We start from the raw sequence: 19,628 nt of genomic DNA, 5'->3' as shown, positions 1-19,628 counted from the left end.
AGTAAAGTAAAACGCTCCTGCTTGCTGAGAAAAGCGCACGAGAAAGGGAGGGGGTATTGAAAGCTTGAATAGATCTGCTGAGAGAAAAGAGGCACTCAAAATTAAGAGAGAAAAGGAAAAAAATGTCATCTATTTTATTTATATATACTCTTCAAAGCTGAGCGCTCGTCGCTCGCTCACCGTCTCACGCACACGCACACAGGAGCAGAGGGAGGGGCAGAGAGAGGTAGAGAAATATTTATCCTTGATGTTGTGCTGTAATATTATGGGTGATACGGAAACATTCCTGCTTTTCGACGGTAAACAGAAAGAGGATCTGCAGCAGGATCTGCGCTGCGTAATTGCTCAGGTTTCTCTCCACCTTGCTGCTGTATTCACAGCCAATGTTTTTTTTGGGCTTAATATTTCAGTTTCAGGCGTGCGCAGCTGTCATGGCATGAATATTAACAATAATAAAACCGGCGAAATTAAAAAGACAATCCGTTCGCTTCTGAAACGAGACAATAGCCTTTATTATTTAGATACATGCTACACTGGCGCGCAACACAAAGGATTCCTATCATTGCAGATAAATGGATAAAGTTAGATAGCAGTATTGAGCCGTAGAACTATTGTGATAATCCATATTACCTTTTCAGCCCGTGGCTCAGTCTATCAGAGGGAGACAGCGATAATTACATCTTAGCAACCGTCTGTTGTGATAAAAAAGCATAGAGAGACACTGTACTGTTGCTCTGCTGAGAGGCTCGTCTTTGCAATAGCTAATTTCTCACCAAGCAGAGGGGGATTGTGCAAGAGGCGAGAGGTAAAATACACCAGATCCAGACAGGAGGAGACCACACCTGTCTCTAACACAGCCAGGTGTGACAGTGGTAATGCCTGTGGTTCATATTTTTGTGAGGAAAAAAGTGTAGGAGTGGGTGGGTGTGTGTGGGGGGAGTATTGTGAACTTGAGAGGTTATGATGATGATGATGATGATTGGATGCTGCTTAAAACATTAGTTTTCAAGCATGGAGTCTAATTAAAGTGACTGTAAGGTCTGATTCTCTGATTTAGCTGTTAACATGAACAGCCAGCCATTGTTGCATGGCACTCTAAATAATGAGACATTGTTTCTGCAAACCTTGCAGCTGTTTCAACATGAGCTCTCAATGGCTCCATATAAAGAAGGACAAGGCCATGTGCTTGTTCCAGCTAACGCTAAACATCTCATTTGACGGATTTCTGAAACCTGTGCCCAGACTCATTCTAGTTAGCATGAGATGATAGCAAGGGCCGTCTAATCCACTTTTCACCATTTGACCTACATCGCATTTTTCTGTCGCAGCATTTTGCAGGGCAACGGCCGCGTCACGCAGACAAAGCCTCCGATCTGCTTTGAAGTTTTTTTTTTTTTGGGGGGGGGCTCCAGAAAGGCGAGAGAGGACACCGTCCCGAAAGCCCTGCCGGTCCAGAGAGTCTCGGTCAAAAGAGAAAAAAAACACAAATGCTTTGAGCGCAAGGGGACGCGGCGCTCCCGTGCGCTCTTCCTGCGGCCTGAGCGCATGGCCGGGGGGAGCCCTTTCACAAGGTGGCGGCCGTGATGGATGGGCTCAGAGGAAAGTCTATTCACATGGAGATGTTACATCATAAATATTTACACAGGGCTGCCGTTTCCATGTAGGCTCGGCTTGTTTTGACACACTGGAAAAAATATCAAAGGCCAAAAAATAGAGAGAAAGAGAACCAGAGAGAAAATAGGGCCTGGGCAAACAAAAGAGCTGGTGATGGAGGTTGTGTGTTTTTTTTTTTTTTTTTTTTGGATGGATCATTGTTCAAGGGGGTGTGGGGTGTGGGGGGCCTTCAAAGCTAAAGTTTCAGCAAAAAGAAGTGAAATATAATATAATGGCAGAATGCTTTGCCTTTTATCTGTCCAATGAGCAATTAGCATTGGGTTGCATTTTAGGACCGTGACATATTGAGAAACACAGCTCTTTACATACATACTACTAAACTGTGGGGGGGGGTCATATAGTCATATAGCGTATAGATATACAGTATAATATCAAAATCTTTGTGCTACATCAAACACTGTTGAGCTTTTTAAAAAAAAAACACCAAAAAAACAACCAGGCAAAAGGGAGCTGCTTGCTTTTTTATGTTGTTTTAAAAACGGCCCAACTGATTCTTCACAGCTACAGCGCAATTAAAAGCCTCCAACTCCCTGCAGAAGCCCTGAACCAATGAAAACAAATTTGGCAGTTTAATTTTCTTCCCACTGTTTGAGAGGGAATCCATTCTGGGAGGCTCTTACTCCGCACCCGCCTGGTCTCTGGGAGCTTTGTGGAAAAGAGAAAGGCACGCAGGCCCCATGTTGGAGCCAGTTGGGCTTTCTGATTAGCTGAATTAAATATATCAAAACCCAATTAAGCTAACTATACTCCAGCCATTCAGGTTGCGGCGAGGGGAGAATTGGGTCATGATGCACAAGCTGCCTGGCTTGGCACACTCTGCTCTCCGAAAGCCAAGCTGGGACTCCTAAAGCATATTAGGCCAAGACGTGGCAAAAACATCGTTTTTATCCTCAATGAATACTCAATAGACAAGGCACATGTACAGACACAGAATATACGCTGCGTATATGGGTTCTGGTGGATGTTGTTTAGATGTAGTTTGGCTGTGATTGATGCTGCGACTGCGTGTCTTCCTTTCTGCTGACAGACACTGGCGGGACAAAAAGGCTGTTGTGTGGCAGAGCCGAGCTCTCCGAGTCATGTTATCGTGGTCAGGACAGCCATTCGGGTCATGAGGATGACCCCCCGGACTGACATGAGACAAAACACAGCATCACTCCTCCACACCCGTATCTCTCCTGACTTTGGAGCCAGGGGCAAAGCCAGCGCCTGGGTCCCCAGTGACAAGATCGCCTAACTCAGCAGAACTGCCTAAAAGTATTCTTTCAGCTTGTAACTGAATCTGAAAACATCGTGGTCTATGATCTCATTGAACAATCAAGACGTTCTGCTGTTTAAAGAGCTATTCTGTCAGAAAACTGTAGCATAACACGTTGATGGTCTTGTTACATAAGTAAGGAGTACAACACTTTGGTGCATGCTGTTATAGGAAACTAATCAATGATGAGGTGGTGTAATACAACGCAAGGCAAAGTTAAAAATCTTGAATGAGACTGACAGCATATATTTATCCATATATAGTTAGATTTAATGATGTGGAAAGTCCGCCCAACAAGTACTTGTTTTCACTTACGTTATAACAGCTATAAATAACCAGTCGTTCCCGCACCTTTTTCTCTCTCTTGAAGTTAATAATACAAAAAAATGCAGTTTATCATGTTAAGTAAGTCCTGTGTCCTGAAGACTCCCATGTCAGAAATCATCCTAGCCTACTGACTGTTGCAAAATAAATGTTAATTAAACATCTCCTTACAGAAAGCTTCTTCATATCAAATATACATAAATTACACAAAAAAGTATTATAAAAGCATATTTTTTAATCCATTCATTATTAGTCTTAAATTATGTGGCGCATCTGCCATACAAGTCCCTGCGAATTAGCCGTTACTATAGAAACGATAACATATTCGTATGAACGCGTTAATATAAACCTGTAATTTGAATTACAGCTGGAACTACTGTCAGAGCTGCTGTTATAAAAAAAAAATCATCAACACCTTCTGACCAATCAGATTTGAGAATCTCTTACTACAACACTTAGGATGCATTATACATCACACACATTACAGTTATACACAGTACAGTAAGTCACCTAATGTCGACAAGCTTGGTAACAAACTTGGCTACTAGTTTTAGTTATCGCAAGCTTGATAGAGAACATGGCGACTCATTTAAAATCAATCTATTGTGCCTAATGTTAGCTAGAATACTACCCTAATGTTAACTAGATTACTAGCCTAGTATTAGCTTCTTTAATGCCCTAATATTAGCTAGATTGTAACCCTAATCTTAATTTACTACCCTAAGTAGTAAGATTACTACCCTAATATAAGCTTGTATACTGCCCTAATGTCAACTAGTTTACTACCCTAATATTAGCTTGTTTAATGCACTAATTTTAGATAGATTACTACTCTAATGCTAGCTTGTTTAATGCCCTAATGTTAGCTAGTTTGCTACCATAATCTTAACTAGATTACTACCCTATTATTAGCTTGTTTACTGACTTAATGTTATCTAGCTCCATACCCTAATATTAGCTAGTTACTACCCAAATATCAGCTAATTTACTACCTTAATTTTAGCTAGTTTATTGTCTTAATATTAGCTAGTTTTAATACCCTAATATTAGCTGGATTACTACGTTACTGTTACCAAACCTGCCTGCCTTTTGGTTTTGATTATACGGCATAATAATTAGCCTAATAGCTCATGGTTTTCATTACATAGTATGACAACCTAATGTTGGGTAGCTTGTTAGGCTTGGTACTAAAATCAAATAGCTACGACTGAAAGGCAACTGTAGCTAAGCTATCTAGCACTCAAGTTGTATGAAAAGTCAGCATTCATATGTTTTCTTTTGAATTTATTGGTGTGAAATGGAGAGACATGAGACTCACTTGTAAGAGTTTTGAATTTCTAATGAGGTCAGGTTGGTTTGGCTTACTGTTCAAAAACTCTGTGGCATCCTTCTGTAATCGCTGCTTAGCAATATTTGCCCACAAATTTGACTTCTGTCTTCAAGAAGCATCATCAGTAGGAGGTTTCCCCAGTATTCAAAAACACAGATGCATTGACGGTAAATTTCTCTGATTTGGCTCTGATTGCTTGGATTTCAGTTTTAATTGGACATTTACAATAACATGCTTTGCCCAGATAAACACAATTCACTCTACACCCATAAGAGAAAGAATGTGACACATTCCAACCCCTCCCTGTAAGTTAATCAGCCTGAAGGAAGAAAAAAATGCTGTGAAACTAATAACTAATTTGTCAATTTTTACAGCCCTGGCCACATTGATCCTGCTGTAATACTTGATTTTCCTGTGAGCGGGTTGAGAGGTGAGGACGGTTATTACTCAGAGGTCTTGGTTTGTCCTACCTTGTTCTCTCTTTCTGACAAGTCACTCCATTCACAGGCTCATTTCATCTGCAAAAACAGCAAGAGAAGAGCAAAACAAAGCCTTTGATTAGTCACGAGGCAAACATCTATTCATAGATTAGCTCATAAAACACACTATTAACCCCATATATAGAGCCATAAGCATTGCTGAAGGTGCAGACATTTGAGGGTAAGCTGTAAAAAAAAACCTAGCACGCACCAAAGCAGGAGATTCTGTGACCCCTGCCGTGACCCCTCACACACTCGCACAGTGTGACAACAGTATGATGTCACACTTGTTAAACCCTGACAGGTGACGACTCTGCGTTTTCCTTTCCCGAGGAGCAGGTGCGCCATCCGCTTAACCACTTTTGCAAATATTTCAGCACGGCTTGCCGATGATAATTTGCTTAGAATCAGTAATCCTAAAATCTGATTGAGGGGAGGATTTTATTAGCCGATATGACCTTGGGCAGCGCGCATTAGCCGAGGCCAGCGCAACTCTTATATTACACCAGGCAGTAAAGCCAAGTCAACTGTGACCACTTTCTTCTGCTTCCTTCATAAGCAAAACATCCACACAGTGTTTGCTCATGCTATATATGTCATATCTATCTATTTGTGGTGAGCAACAGAGCATGCACCAGACACAAAACAGTGTACCGTGTCATAGCTAGCCATTGTAGATGCTAGTTTTTCAGTAGATAACATTACATATTGTAATTTCTGTGCATAGTGTGCTTTTTAAGAAACATGCTTTTTATGTTTAAACCCTTCAAATCTGTGATGGCGCCCATACCATGTAAGATCATGTCTTACATATTGCCTAAGAATTTATGAATTATTTGATGTAGATATGTAAACCATGATGTAGTCATGGCTGTAAATACATTTGTCAGTTCACAGTTTAGCAGTAAAACAAGATGCCTTTTTTTTCTATTTTGTTTGGATTAAAAATCAGCACTCTGTCGAGGTTTTATTTATTTATTTATTCACTGTTCAGTTTTTTTTTTTTTTTTTTTTAAACGTTAGCTGTACTTGGTATTTACACCAAAAGGGGTTGTTTGTGGAACAAGGGTGCTGGTTGAATAAGCAAGACCCCAGGTGATGTTTTTTTGTTTTTTTAATAGTCCACGGCTGCCAAGATCTTGTTTTAAACAAATAATCTGAATTAAATCTAATAAAACATAGGCGATGGCAAACAAAGTACTGAATTCAAACTAAGTACTGGGGCTCAATCATTCATTGCATATATTCTTCCGATGTAGATAACTATATGTATATAGTTCTTCTGAATTATTCTAAAATGATTATGGATTGAGAGAGGGACATGTGGATTATAAAGTGCATAATGGACAAAGATAATAAAATAGGCATATTGCAAATACTGCAAATCATAAATGCGTGCGCACCCCAGTGACCTTGTTTCCCATGCAAAAATCTAGGGGAAAAAAGAAAGAAAAAAAAAGAAAAAGAAAAATGCATCTCTTTTTCCAGTGACTGAACATTAAACTATCTGTGCTGTGGAAAAAATTAATAATAATAACAATCCATCCATGTATTTTCTGTACCACTTATCCTACACAGCGTTGTGGGGAGCCTGGAGCTTATCCTAGGGGACTCGGGGCACAAGGTGGGGGACACCCTGGACGGGGTGCCAACTCATCGCAGGGCACAATCGCACACACACACACACACACACACACACACACACACTACGGACAATTTATAAATGCCAATCAGCATACAGCGCATGTCTTTGGACTGGGGAGAATATCGGAGTACCCGGAGGAAACCCCCGAAGCACGGGGAGAACATGCAAACTCTGTGCACACAGGGCGGAGTCGGGATTCAAACCCCCAACCCCGAAGGTGTGAGACAAACGTGCTAACCACTAAGTCACAGTGCCCCCTTAATAATAATAATAATAATAATAATAATAATAATAATAATAATAATAATAATAACAACAACAACAACAACAATAATAAATATTATTATTATTATTATTATTATTATTAAAAAATAAAATACCACATCTCTATTTGTAAAGGAGCATTTGTTGACTGTTAGACCTCTGATAATTAATGACAAGAATCATTTAATTTTTTTTTGTAAATTCATTATAAATATCTAAAGGTGTCCGAATTATGCACGTTTAACTTGATGTGTCTATTCTACATGCACATCTTCCTAGCAGATCTCTGCCATCTGTCCACGCCTGAGCACAGAAAAGCTTTTCTGCCTCTCTGACACACACACACACACACACACACACACACACACTCACTCACTCCCACTCCCCCACCCCATGCTCCATGCACTTGAGTGACTGTGACAGCTCACAAAGTTTCCTAACCTTGAGAGCACAAGCGCCTCAAAAAGTAATAATAATTCGAACCTGGTCTCCCTACTTATTTTATATCTCCCCTCAGCAACCCAACTTCTACTCGGCAACAGTACAGTTATTAATTCATGAGGCACTAATTAGTTCTTTGTTTAATTTTGTGTTAAACAGACTGACCGGAATGATAACGACTCGCGCTGTAGCGCTTTGGTCCCATGCTGCTCCTGTTTGCTACAACAAGGGAGCATCGTGCGACTAGCATGATGAACCCAATTCCCTTCCAAGTTGCACTTCATTAAGTCAAAATGTGACAAGGAGCTTAGAGGAGGAACTGGCAGATCTGATCATACATAACAATGCAGGTTCAGTAAGTTTGGTGGTGGTAGAAAGATTTGTGGGGGGTGGAGTGGAGTGAGGAGTGGGGGGGGGGGGGGGGTTGGGGGTATTGGAGGCTGTGCATTCCAGCATGCATGTTGCTAATTTTCTATTTTTAACCCACGGGGGCTGTCTTCCATTTTCCTTTAATTGTCTTTGTTAGGAAATGCAGTGTCTCTTGCTTTAAATCGTGCCTCTTATCAGGTTTCTGATCAAAGTCCTATGCAACACCTCCTCAGTCGAGTAAACAACAAGCTTGCCCTTTTACCACAAACAGATTAAGGTGAAAACATTTTTCCATTGTACATGTACCCAAGCTGTGGAGAATGAAAACAGACAAAATAGAAATGTTACCTATTTTTTGGCTTTCTAACTGGAGAAACCTGCTGCATGCCAGGGTACGTGACAAAAAAAGCCTATCAAAAAATAGCAAAGGAATGTGTTTTTCAGCTACCTCATATTTCTCATACCTCACCAAAACGTGCAGAGAGCATAATTGCGAAGGTAATGGAACGCATATCTGAGATTTACGATCATCACAGAGCTTTTGGCAAGTTTTCAGTCATGAGATTGTGTGGCATTTCTCATTTCTCACAAATAATTGAACTGCATTGCAGACACACCTGTAACGTTGTTTCTCATGTTTCACTTTGACTGAGTTTCAGGGAAATGTGGATTCTTTCAGAAATACAGTATATACTTACACCACTTAAGGATTTGAAACAAACGTTTGTGAAATGAAAATCCCTATATCACAAACACCCCTGCCTTTGATTAGATATTTCCCCCACTTGAGGATTTCCCTGTCAACTATATATATATATATATATATATATATATATATATATATATATATATATATATATATATATATGATGCGTGTGTGTATATGTATGTATGTATGTATGTATGTATGTGTATATATATATATATATAGATAGATAGATAGATAGATTTATATAAAAATAAAAAGGCTTGTAATTACACTGTATAATAGGAAAGATTTTCAAAATGATTTTGATGCGGATGGAAATGACATTGCTCTGTATTTTGTATTCACTGGTTCAGATAAATAAACAAGGCACGGATAGAGACTGGGAGAAAGCAAGAGAGAGAGAGAGAGAGAGAGAGAGAGTGTGTGTGTGTGAGAGAGAGAGAGAGTGAGAGAGGAGAAAACACATGAACGGAGAGCGCAGAGTACAATGGCAAGCAGGTCAGTAATTAGAAAGTCTGTTTGCACAGTAATAATTTTAATATATTCATCAGGAAACAGGGCATGCCTTGCATGATAAAATGCCATCAAGGAAGATATCCCAGCACTCCCTTAACCTTTACTTGCAGACTGGCAGCAGATTGTGGAGGATCTCAAAGACAAACCAGCTCGCCAATTATTGACACATATGGCCCGGATCCCTTTGGCAAGGAAATTAGGCAGTGGACGGCCGACATGAAAACCTGACATTTAGAGCCTTCCTTTCGCTTCCTGCCAGGAAAGGCTTATTGGTTAGGCTTATTGGTTAAGTAACTCAATCAAGAACACAGAGCGCCTTTTAATGAAGCCAAAAGGGTGGCCCGGCTCTGTTGCAGCGAAAGAAAGCTCAGAGAAGCGAACGCGTCAGGTTTTTCCATCACTAAAAAACGCAATTAATTGTCTTTTCCCCCGTGTGGAATGTCGAATGGTGGCAGTAACCTTGTTTGATATTGTGGGTGGTGTTGATGCTATGGAAATGAGTGCAAATTGTTGAACAAGGTCCTGACAAGCAAGAAAACCTTGACCTTATTAAGCCATTCCCAAAACCGAGAAGAATACACAACTGTGAAAAGAATGCAAGGTGTGGCGGAAGATAATCAGTCGGTGACGTTCTGCATTAAACCTGCGTCGAGATCATTTATATTTCATAGCTGAATTATATACCTGTTCCTGCAGACACCCGCCGCGATGCTCCAAAACATTTCACGAAGGAGACGATAGGAAAAGTTGATTTGTCAGCTGACTAGATAGTCAAATGCCAGTTCAGAGTGTGCCAAACAATAACATACACCTTCAAACAAGCATCCAACATACAGTGGAGTCCGAGAGTCAGTCCACATTGACGTTCTTTTTTTTATTTTTTATTTATTATTATTTAAAAATGGAAGTGCCGGCTGTCGTTAAAGCAAAATCGGTACATACCAAATACGACGAAATTCTGAAATTCATGTCAATATTTCCACTTGTCACTCAGGTTATTGCTGATAATCGATTGTTTAATGCAACATGATGTGCTGAATTAAGAAATGAATGAAAAATTGAAGGATTTTCACTAGTACTCTCAGAATTTTTGACTCCAATGAGTCTTGTTTGTATTTAAATCAATTCGAATCTGCCACCAGATTACACAGAGAAGCAATCAATGATAGTGTGATACTGAAGTCATATGACTAGAGCCACTGAAGTACACGATCTTTCCTCTCCAGCTTTGTTCCTTTCAAATACTATGTGCTCCCCTCTGTGCCTCTATTCAACAGCTATGGCACAATGAAAAATCGAACATTTACTTAATAACGCATGTTATGTGGAGCTGACAGAGGCGCGTAGGCCTCCTTTTTTGCTGTCACTTCTGGCTGCTTTTCTCCACTGTCTGCTGGAGAGGACAGGCCCGGGGCCGAGGGCAGCTACCTCTGCACCCCGTCCTGCCCTCCTGCCCTAATTTTTGTTGTCTGTCCCTTTGAAATGGCCCGCTCACGTGGGAGCAAAGAATAGGGAGCAGCGCGCAACAAGTGCCAGCACCATGGAAACCACTATTTTCTCCCCAAAATATTCCTTTCTATTCCTTTGAGGACCTGTCACTATGCAAAGCAAGCATCACACGACCCCGGGCGCAGCCGTGACAAAGCCGCTTTTCTGCCTTATCCTTGATTGATTAAAAAACTTTTGAGCAAAAACATGTTACAGGACAAAAAAAAGTGACACATGGAAGAAAGGGCCGAGGGCGAGGCCCGATCACGCAGTTTCCCTGGTAATATCAGAGCGAGCAGAGGAGCAGTGGGGGGTCGGGGGGCCAGGTCAACCATGAAAATGGACTACAATAGCGATTAAGATGATTAGAGAAAGCAGAGACGTTTGGGGAGCACTTCTTATGACATCCAGCAGCAATCTGGAAATGTCATAAAATCAAAACTTTACCTATGATTATGGTTGGTAAGGGAGCCATTTTCTGAGATCTTAAAGGCAACATGGCATGAGCTAATAACCCTTGATTGCATGCTTGTCGTATATTTTTAGTCTCCGTCTTTGAAAACACCATTATTCCACTCTGTTATTGAACTTCCCGTTAACCAGATGGGTCTTGACAGACATGTTTGATTAGCTGTGTTCTGTACTGTACCATAACTACCCCGACTTTCTTATGATGCATGATCTCTAGCTAAGGGCTCCCGGCATATGTGTGTGTCTGTGTGTGTGTGTGTGTGTGTGTGTGTGTGTTGAGTGTTTATGTGTACATGAATGCACCCTCCACTAATCCCTAGTCTAGTATCCTGTATGATTATTGATGCTTTTCGCATTATGTTTCCTCCACACTGCTGTGCAAACCACTCGTGTTACTCATGTATGAAAAGTGATCAATATGGCAAATTCCAGCCGTCTTGTTGACCTAAATGACAGGCCATTTAAAAAGAAAGTGAGACAGACCAAGCCGGCCAATTCTGCACCCAAGACAGACCTCATCATTTATTCATCTCTAAAAACAAGTCAATACAAACAGTTCATTGTCAGGCCTGGCCTTCAGTTGCCCATTCAAAGCATTTTCAACTCGCAGATAGATCATTACAGTCTGGGCCTTTAAAAAAACAAAACAACAACAACAACAACAACAGCAGCTTAGAAAAGCTTTGACAGAAGCATGTTTTGAGACGTAATCCTTTCTTCGAGCTTTGGAATCTAAAAAAAAAAAAGAAGGCATATTTACTGGGAGTAAAGGAGGAAGCTGCACTCCACAACGCGATCAGTATTCCACAGCTGGTCAACGTGAGCTCAAAAAGGCCTAAGCAAATCCCCGACGGTGGAGGTGTCAGACACAAAATGACAAAAATCTGCTCCTTGACAGGGAGTCATTTATATTTTAGCTTCGTTCCATTATCTTAACGAATCCATCATCAGCCAATGCAATATTAACAGCAGAAAATCAACTCATTAGATCCAGGGGGATTTAATCAAGATTGCAATCATGTATGCGGTTCCTGGAGAGTTTGATTTTTTTTTTTTTTCTTTTTGGTCCTTTCCACATAATTGGCGCATCTCAGATCTTAATAAATTATTCTCAGTCTCAGATTGATGCCTTTTTTTTTTCCTCCCCTCCTCACACTCTCACGCCAGGCTCTTTCTGACTCCCACTATAATATTTACCATAAACATTATTATGTCATGGGCACACAGTTTAAAATGGCCTTTAGCTACCTCAGAGAGGTAATTGGCTTTTCTATTTCTCTCTCGTTTTCCTGTTAATTACCAAATGATATTGCTAAATGTCTCCCAAGAAAGGGGAGGGGAAAAAAAGTGTTTTGCCAGAGGTTGGCTGCACAGCCTGTATTCGTTATTAGTCGAACTTCAAATTTATTTTTCATAATAAAAGTAATAAAGTCAAATTGACAAAGATCAGAACGATCAAAAATGATTTAAATGATCAAAATGAGTGGCGTAAATATATACAGTCCCAGACCGTATATAGTCTCAGACTGTTTCCTGTTACAAATGATTTTTGTTTTGTTTTTTTAAAAAGAAAGAAAGAAAGAAAAAAGAAAAAGATGATCATTCAGGTTAATACAAGTTTAGCCGGTATTATCAGAAGCTAAATGATGTCAGCGGTTATTTAGATAATCCAGCGTACTTATAAGGTAGCATAAAGGTGTTCCAGATACTCCATTAAAGTCTTGAATGACACAGGTTTATATATTAATCATTTAGCAAAAAGTAAAACTAGTGAAAATAGTTAAACTCTCCAGATATGAAAAACTATAATTCCAAAGGACAACAATAGGGGTGTTTTTTTTTTTTTTTTTTTAAAAGTACGCTGACATTGAACAGTCCACTGAACAGTGACGTCAGTTTCTAATAGACTGACAATTCTTTTGAGAAATGCTCCAAACACCAGGCACAATGCAGAGCCAAATGAAACAGAGCCCTCCGACATGCCCAGGCCTGGCCTGTTGCCATGGCTATGCAAAGCCAACACATAAAGTGTACGACGTTAGCAAAACGCAAAGAAGAGTTAAATACACCTGCCGCCATACAGCTCAACAAAATCAACACACCAAGCAGAGCAGGAAAATCAGGGGTACACAAACTTTTTGTAGCCTTGGACCGCTTTCCTGTGTTTTTCACATTTTCATGGCATCCCTAACCCCGAACCCTAGATTGTAGCATACATTTAGGAATATTTGACCACGTTATTATTTATTTATCAGACTAAATATAGTCTTTTATCGAAAAGTATTGTGCTTTATATGAATTCTTTCACTTCAGCTGAGCAGTCGGTTATATTAGGTTATATATATTATATTATATATTCACTAGTTATACATCAGTTACATCATGGTTCTCTTTGAGTTATTGAATAATATGCTTTATGATGTATAACACAAATCCAACACTGGGGTAAGCAGTTAAAAAATTATAAGTTACATAATAATAATAATAAAAAGAAGAAGAAGAAAAAATAAGAAGAAAAAACAACAATAATAAAAATATCAATAATAGTAATAATAATAATAATAATGATAATAATAATAATAATAATAATAATAATAATAATAATAGCAATACTACTACTACTACTCCTACTACTAATAATAATAATAATACTACTAATAATAATTGTTATTATTATGTTTTTAATATATATATATATATATATATATATATATATATATATATATATATATATTTATATATATATATATATTATTCAATAAAATAATTTATAATAATCTTAGGCATTATAGTATATATTAATTAATTATTAATTGACTATAAGTAAAATAATGTAAAAAAGGAGCAATACATTTAGACATATACTTCCTCTTAGACTTCCCTAAGTCCCTATAGAAATCCCTGATCTCTCTCTCTCTCTCTCTCTCTCTCTCTCTCTCTCTCTCTCTGTGTGTGTGTGTGTGTGTGTGTGTGTGTGTGTGTGTGTGTGTGTGTGTGTGTCTTTCTCTTCCCCTCCTGCCATAATGTTTCCTCTCCGGTCCGGATTAACGCACAACATGTCTGACATGAGCCAAAAGTGTAAAAACTGGGGAAGAGCCGTTTAATCTGCCTATGGAACAAAGCCTTTTTTGTATGGAGCCTACCATGACCTTGTCATTCCCGGTTAAACTTCCTGTGTATTCGGCAAAATAAAGCCCTGGCTAGCCCTCTCTCTCTCTCTCTCTCTCTGTTTCTCTGAGTATATCTCTCTCCCCCTGCATGCCCCTGTGCATGTGGCCGGCCTCTGCCTGCAGAGAGCAGCATCAAAAGCTTGTCCTAATCCCCGTGTCACTCTGAGATGCCCAGCTCTAAATCCTGCTCCTCGGTAAACCAATCTCTGTGTTTTTTATCTCGATTTATTAGATTATCAGCCCTCGTCTCTCTGAGTGGCTGTGACACGAACTAATCCTAATCGGAAGAGACAAGTATTAGGCCTGAACTGTGTCAGTACGCAGGGCTGTGAGTGAGGACAGATCCGCCACTCACTCAGTCACCGCTCACTGCATGTGTGGGCTATGTCTCAGATTTCAACAACACCCCCCCCCCCCTTCTCCCCCAACATCCTTCATTAGTAAAATATTTTAAATATTAATTAATAAATACTGTAATCACTCACAAAAAGGCACAATCTGAAGTGTGTTACATTTTACAAATCTATTACGATGTTATTTTTAGCCTCCTAGTTCAATCTGTGGAGAGGGGAAAAAACACTTATTTGAAGGACAATACAGAGCTGCATTATTAATAGGCATACATCTCATTAATTATTCAATTAATTAATCACCGGCGCCACTGTTCATTTATCAGGCTTTGCTCATTTAAATAAATTTGCAAAAAATTCTCATGCCCAATAAGGGAGAATTTGCCTAATAAGTAATCAGGTTTAAAAGCTTCATCCCTGTTGGCCTCAGTTAAAAATACGTTCTAAATCCAAGCCACTTCTCCTGGCTGTTGATCTGTAAGGAACTAAATGTCACTAATCACTGGAAAGGAAAGAAAGCTTGGACAAAGAGGATGGCTTTTTCTTTATAAATCCATACACTCATAATGCTGATGGTTACGTGGTGGAAAGTTGGATTGCTGTTATAAAAAAAAATAAATAGCAAAACTACACTTTCCATATAAAAAGAAAAGTGCACATTTCTGGCAGTGATGGACTGGAATAGGTTCATCATCCATGATCCATGTGGTTTTCTCTTCACCAGCAACGCTGCCAGCTCCGATTACACGCTCAGAACGTTGCTAGAAAACGTTCTTTGAATGGTTGAAGAACCATTCTGGGTTCCCTAAAAAAGAAGTTCTCAGAGTCAGGACCCCTTACAGCGAACTTAACAAAACAAAACAAAGCAAAACAAAAGAGCAAAAATAAACAAAACAAAACAAAAAAACGAAATAAAGAAAAAAACTGTACAAAAATAATAATAAAATAAAATGAAATAATCCTCAAGGACCCCCTTAGGACCACAGAAGAGATTTATTTATTAACTCGATTCAATTGTTTACACATTCGCCACGTTAAACAAACACGTAAATTCGTATTCATTTATTCATTTACCGTTTTATTTCTAAACTCGACACCCATACAACTCAAACCCAATACACATTGTGATAAATGCAGATTCAAAACTTTTACATTAACATTTACTATTTTGATTCAAACTGACATTATTTGTATTTGTTTTTAAGCTATTGAAGTCTAGATTAAACATCAGTTCTTGTGCCCGATTAGACTTATAGTTTATACAGCTTATAACAACTTGACGACTAAAACAACGATAACAATTTTAATATGATTTCCGCCACTGCAACATCATTAAAAAAGGCTCGTGGCTACGCTGAATGATCTTCTGGATATGCCACTTTGAGAAGCAGGGCTGGAAAGAACCATTTTGTGTCCCTAAAGCCATGGTCCTCGAAGTGGGGTCTGGGGACCTTAAACTCTGCAATTTTGTTACAGTGGTGGAAATCACAAGCAATCATTATCAACATTATTATATTGTTTTATATAGTTTTTATATTTACTGGCTGTTTCGTCATGTATATTACATGGAGGTAATCCAAAACTCGAAAACAAGTAGGTCTATAAATATTGTCAAGTTGAATCTATAATTAATTCTTTGAGTGGAAAGTTGAAAAAAAAATATCTATATTTCTAATAAATGTCCGGGGGGCACGGTGGCACTTCAGGGGTTGGGGGTTCGAATCCCGCCTCCACCCTGTGTATGTGGAGTTTTGAATGTTCGGGTTCCTCTCCATGTCCAAAGACGTACTGTAGGCTGAAAGGCATTTCCAAATTGTCCGTAGTGTGTGAATGGGTGTCTGAATGTGTGTGTGATTGTGCCCTGTGATGGGTTGGCACCCCGTCCATGGTGTCCCCTGCCTTGTGCCCTGAGTTCCAGGCTCCCTGTGACCCTGTGTAGGATAAGCAGTACGGAATATGGATGGATGGACGGATTATCATGTATGCTTAAATAATGAGCCTAATATTTGAATAGTTGGGAGAAATAAATCTGTACTGATGGGGTCCTGTGAATTTTTATTTTTTCTAAAGGGGTCCCTGGCTTCACAAAGTTTGGGAATCACTGCCTTAAAGAACCTCTGAGTCCATGTTTCACCTTTCAGTCCACTACATGTTTCCACAATCAACTATAGTCTTATTTTCCATCACAAAGTTCCTTGCACAAACTAGTAACATTTGTATTGTCGTTTTTTTAAAGAGTTCTCGGTGGCACCAATAAAAACCGTCAAATCAAAAACTTCTTTAGAAGATCTAAAAATAGTTTCTTCTACGGCATCAATCTATAGAGCGCGTTGTGGGTGTTTCATGTTTAGGTGTGTAAGCCAGAACAGGACAGAGCAAGGATGAAAAGATTTCTTCAAATCCAGTGACACCTCCACACTAGATTACCATTACACTACTGGACTATACCAGTGCAGCTGGATCATACATCATATCGTAGATCTGAAAACACAAAAAGAAGAGGATGCGACAGGAAATAAGCTATATCAGTTGTGCAGTGTATTGAAAACCACCTGTTTTGATAGCTGTAGTTAGCTTAATATAAACGTCTCCGGAGATTGTGAGGTTATTATGGAACTTTAAGGAAAGATGAGATGCTCCTGCCTGCACACTTCACATCTCTCCTGTACAGCAAGAGCAAGCGTGTGTGTGTGTGTGTGTGTGTGTGTACGCGTGCTCCCACGTCTTGCAGTGTGTGAGAGGGCTGGCATGAGACAGAGACGGTGGTGGTGGCATGTGTAGCCGCAGGCAGATACAAGGAGGTGAGCGTGACGTGACAGCAGCGTCTGCTCGCTGTACATCTCCGCCTGGCCCTGAAACTGAGAGTCCTGCTCTCCTGGATAGCGCCCGAGGGGCAGCCGTGTGTGTTTACACGCCGGTTATCACACCCCATACTCGGACCTGACTTAAAAGGAAAGTGAGATCATTCATCCTCGGTAGGATCACACATCTGACACTTACATCCAGCTTTCGAGTAAATCCTCCTGTTCTGTTCTCTCATTAGTAACACATGTTGCATTAACCCTTCTCTTTGTGTTTTTTTTTTTTTGTATTTATTTAAATACCTAATGTCCAATCATATTCAACCCAATGGTTTGAAATCTAAATATTATTTCTAGAAAATGACACACAGAACCTCTTCGTCTGTCAGTGAGGGCAGCTGTGTGTGTGTGTGTGTGTGTACAAGTGTACAAGATTTCCAACACTAGTTATTTTTATTTGACCTTACAGACAGAGTTATATCCATCCATCCATTTTCTGCACCGCGTATCCTACACAGGGTCGCGAAGAAGCCTGAAGCCTATCCCTGGAAACTCAGGGCACAAGGCGGGGGACACTCTGGACAGGGTGCCAACCCATCACAGGGCACAATCGAACACACTACAGACAATTTTGGAAATGCCAATCAGCCCACAACGCATGTGGACTGAGGGAGGAAACCGGAGTACCCGGAGGAAGCCCCCAAAGCACGTGGAGAACATGCGAACTCCACGCACACAGGGCGGATGCGGGATTCGAACCCCTAGCCCTGCAGGTCCGAGGCAAACAGGAGAGAAAATCTGATTTTTTTTAAGTCTGATTTCTATCCCAGGAAACAAAAATCAGACTTTTATTTGCTGTCTCATCTACACGGCAAGTAAATGCAGTTCCTCTCTCTGCTCTTATCTCCATGATGTCTTCTTGTAAAAGATCTTTCTATGTGACAAATCTTTGTTGATTTTTTGTAGAAGATGTTCATACGGCAGCAGGATGGTGCAGGGAGAAGCTTTGCTGCCTCACAACTCCAGGTTTGCTCCTGAACTCGAGTTAATGTCTGTGTCGAGTTTCACGTGTTCTCCACATGATCAAGCGGGTTTCCTCTGGGTTCTCCAGTTTCCTCCAACCTCCCAAGAACAAGCTAGTAAGTGGAACGTCTACTTGAAATTTGAACACTTTTGTTCTTGATGCCCTACACTGGTCTGGGGTCCCATTCAGGGTTTATTCCTGCCGTGCACCCAGGATAAAGTGCTTACTAAAGCTGAATGAATGTACTTTATCAAATCAGATATACCAAACAATATAGCACGTTATAAATATGTAAATCAGAGCACAACCTAGTTCTGATTTGAAAAATCGGGTATTATTGTACCACTCTTAATCAGAAAGCGCAACGGATCAGTTTGTCCTAAACAGAACTGGTGTTAAGAGTAAACTGAGGAAAACCGTTTGGATGCATTTGCAGAGATAAATCATGTCAATAGTTCAAAGCAATTCCCTCCGAATGGACAGGACCAACTGTGGATTTTAATAATATCATTTCCCTGGGAGTAGCTTCAGATTGTCCGGTGTGCAGCCTCTGTGAACTGGAGCTTCTCTTCTACTTAGCATGACTGAATGTTCTTGGCAAAGACTATTTATTTCCAAAACGAGACCTTATCAGCTTTGTGAGCAAATCCATATCCGTCCTGTCTGCCCTCTTCCAGCTCGCCTTCTTTTGTGTAAGTGGGAGATATTTCACTCGCCTATCGGTTTACCTTATACGTGCCGGTATAGGCAGGAAAGGTGCCCATGTAGGGTCACTGCCTCTCTTCGGCACAGTCCTCTGAATCAACAGTGACTTGTGCAGGGCCATTTGTCTCTGCTGTACCCTACTCTCTCTCTCTCTCTCTCTCTCTCTCTCTCTTTATGGAAAATACAGCATGCTCTTCAGAGAGGAATGCAACTTCGTGCTGTATGGTTCTGAAGAAGAGATAATATACGTGGCTAATTTAAGCCTGAAAAACAGAAATTCAGCTGTTGGTTTGGCTCAATGCTACATGACATCATTAGACGCCCCCTGAACAGTATATATTGTGTAAAGGAAAGGTCTGAATATCGAAGCCAAAGACCCTGTGAAAAACTGAAATCCTACAGCAAACAGTGAATCAGCTCTTGACAGAATGACACAATAAGAATCTTCTCATCTCTAGAGAGGAACAGGGAGGTGAGCAGCTGTTTAAACGTGCCGTAGGTAGGCGGAGGTTAAACGGAGTCAATGGAGGCTGAAGAGACAGCAGGTCTACCGATGACAGAAAGAGTAGCCAGGGAGTGTAGATCGGGACTTCTGCAAACCACATCAAAC

General features: G+C 40.1%; 1 long non-coding RNA gene across 1 annotated transcript in view; it reads right to left on the bottom strand.

Moving 5' to 3' along the window:
• Nucleotides 1–4,432: 4,432 nt before the first annotated feature.
• LOC128619313 (uncharacterized) overlaps nt 4,433–19,628 on the bottom strand; it is a 105,127-nt gene continuing 89,931 nt past the window's right edge. Inside the window, exon 4 of the long non-coding RNA XR_008387919.1 lies at nt 4,433–5,104. This is a non-coding gene — a long non-coding RNA (uncharacterized LOC128619313). The remainder of the gene's footprint in view (nt 5,105–19,628) is intronic.

Source organism: Ictalurus furcatus, chromosome 15 (assembly GCF_023375685.1).
Source record: "Ictalurus furcatus strain D&B chromosome 15, Billie_1.0, whole genome shotgun sequence".
Lineage (NCBI taxonomy): Eukaryota > Metazoa > Chordata > Actinopteri > Siluriformes > Ictaluridae > Ictalurus > Ictalurus furcatus.
The sequence above is the reverse complement of the archived record's forward strand: the minus strand, read 5'-3'. Positions and strand labels throughout refer to the sequence as shown.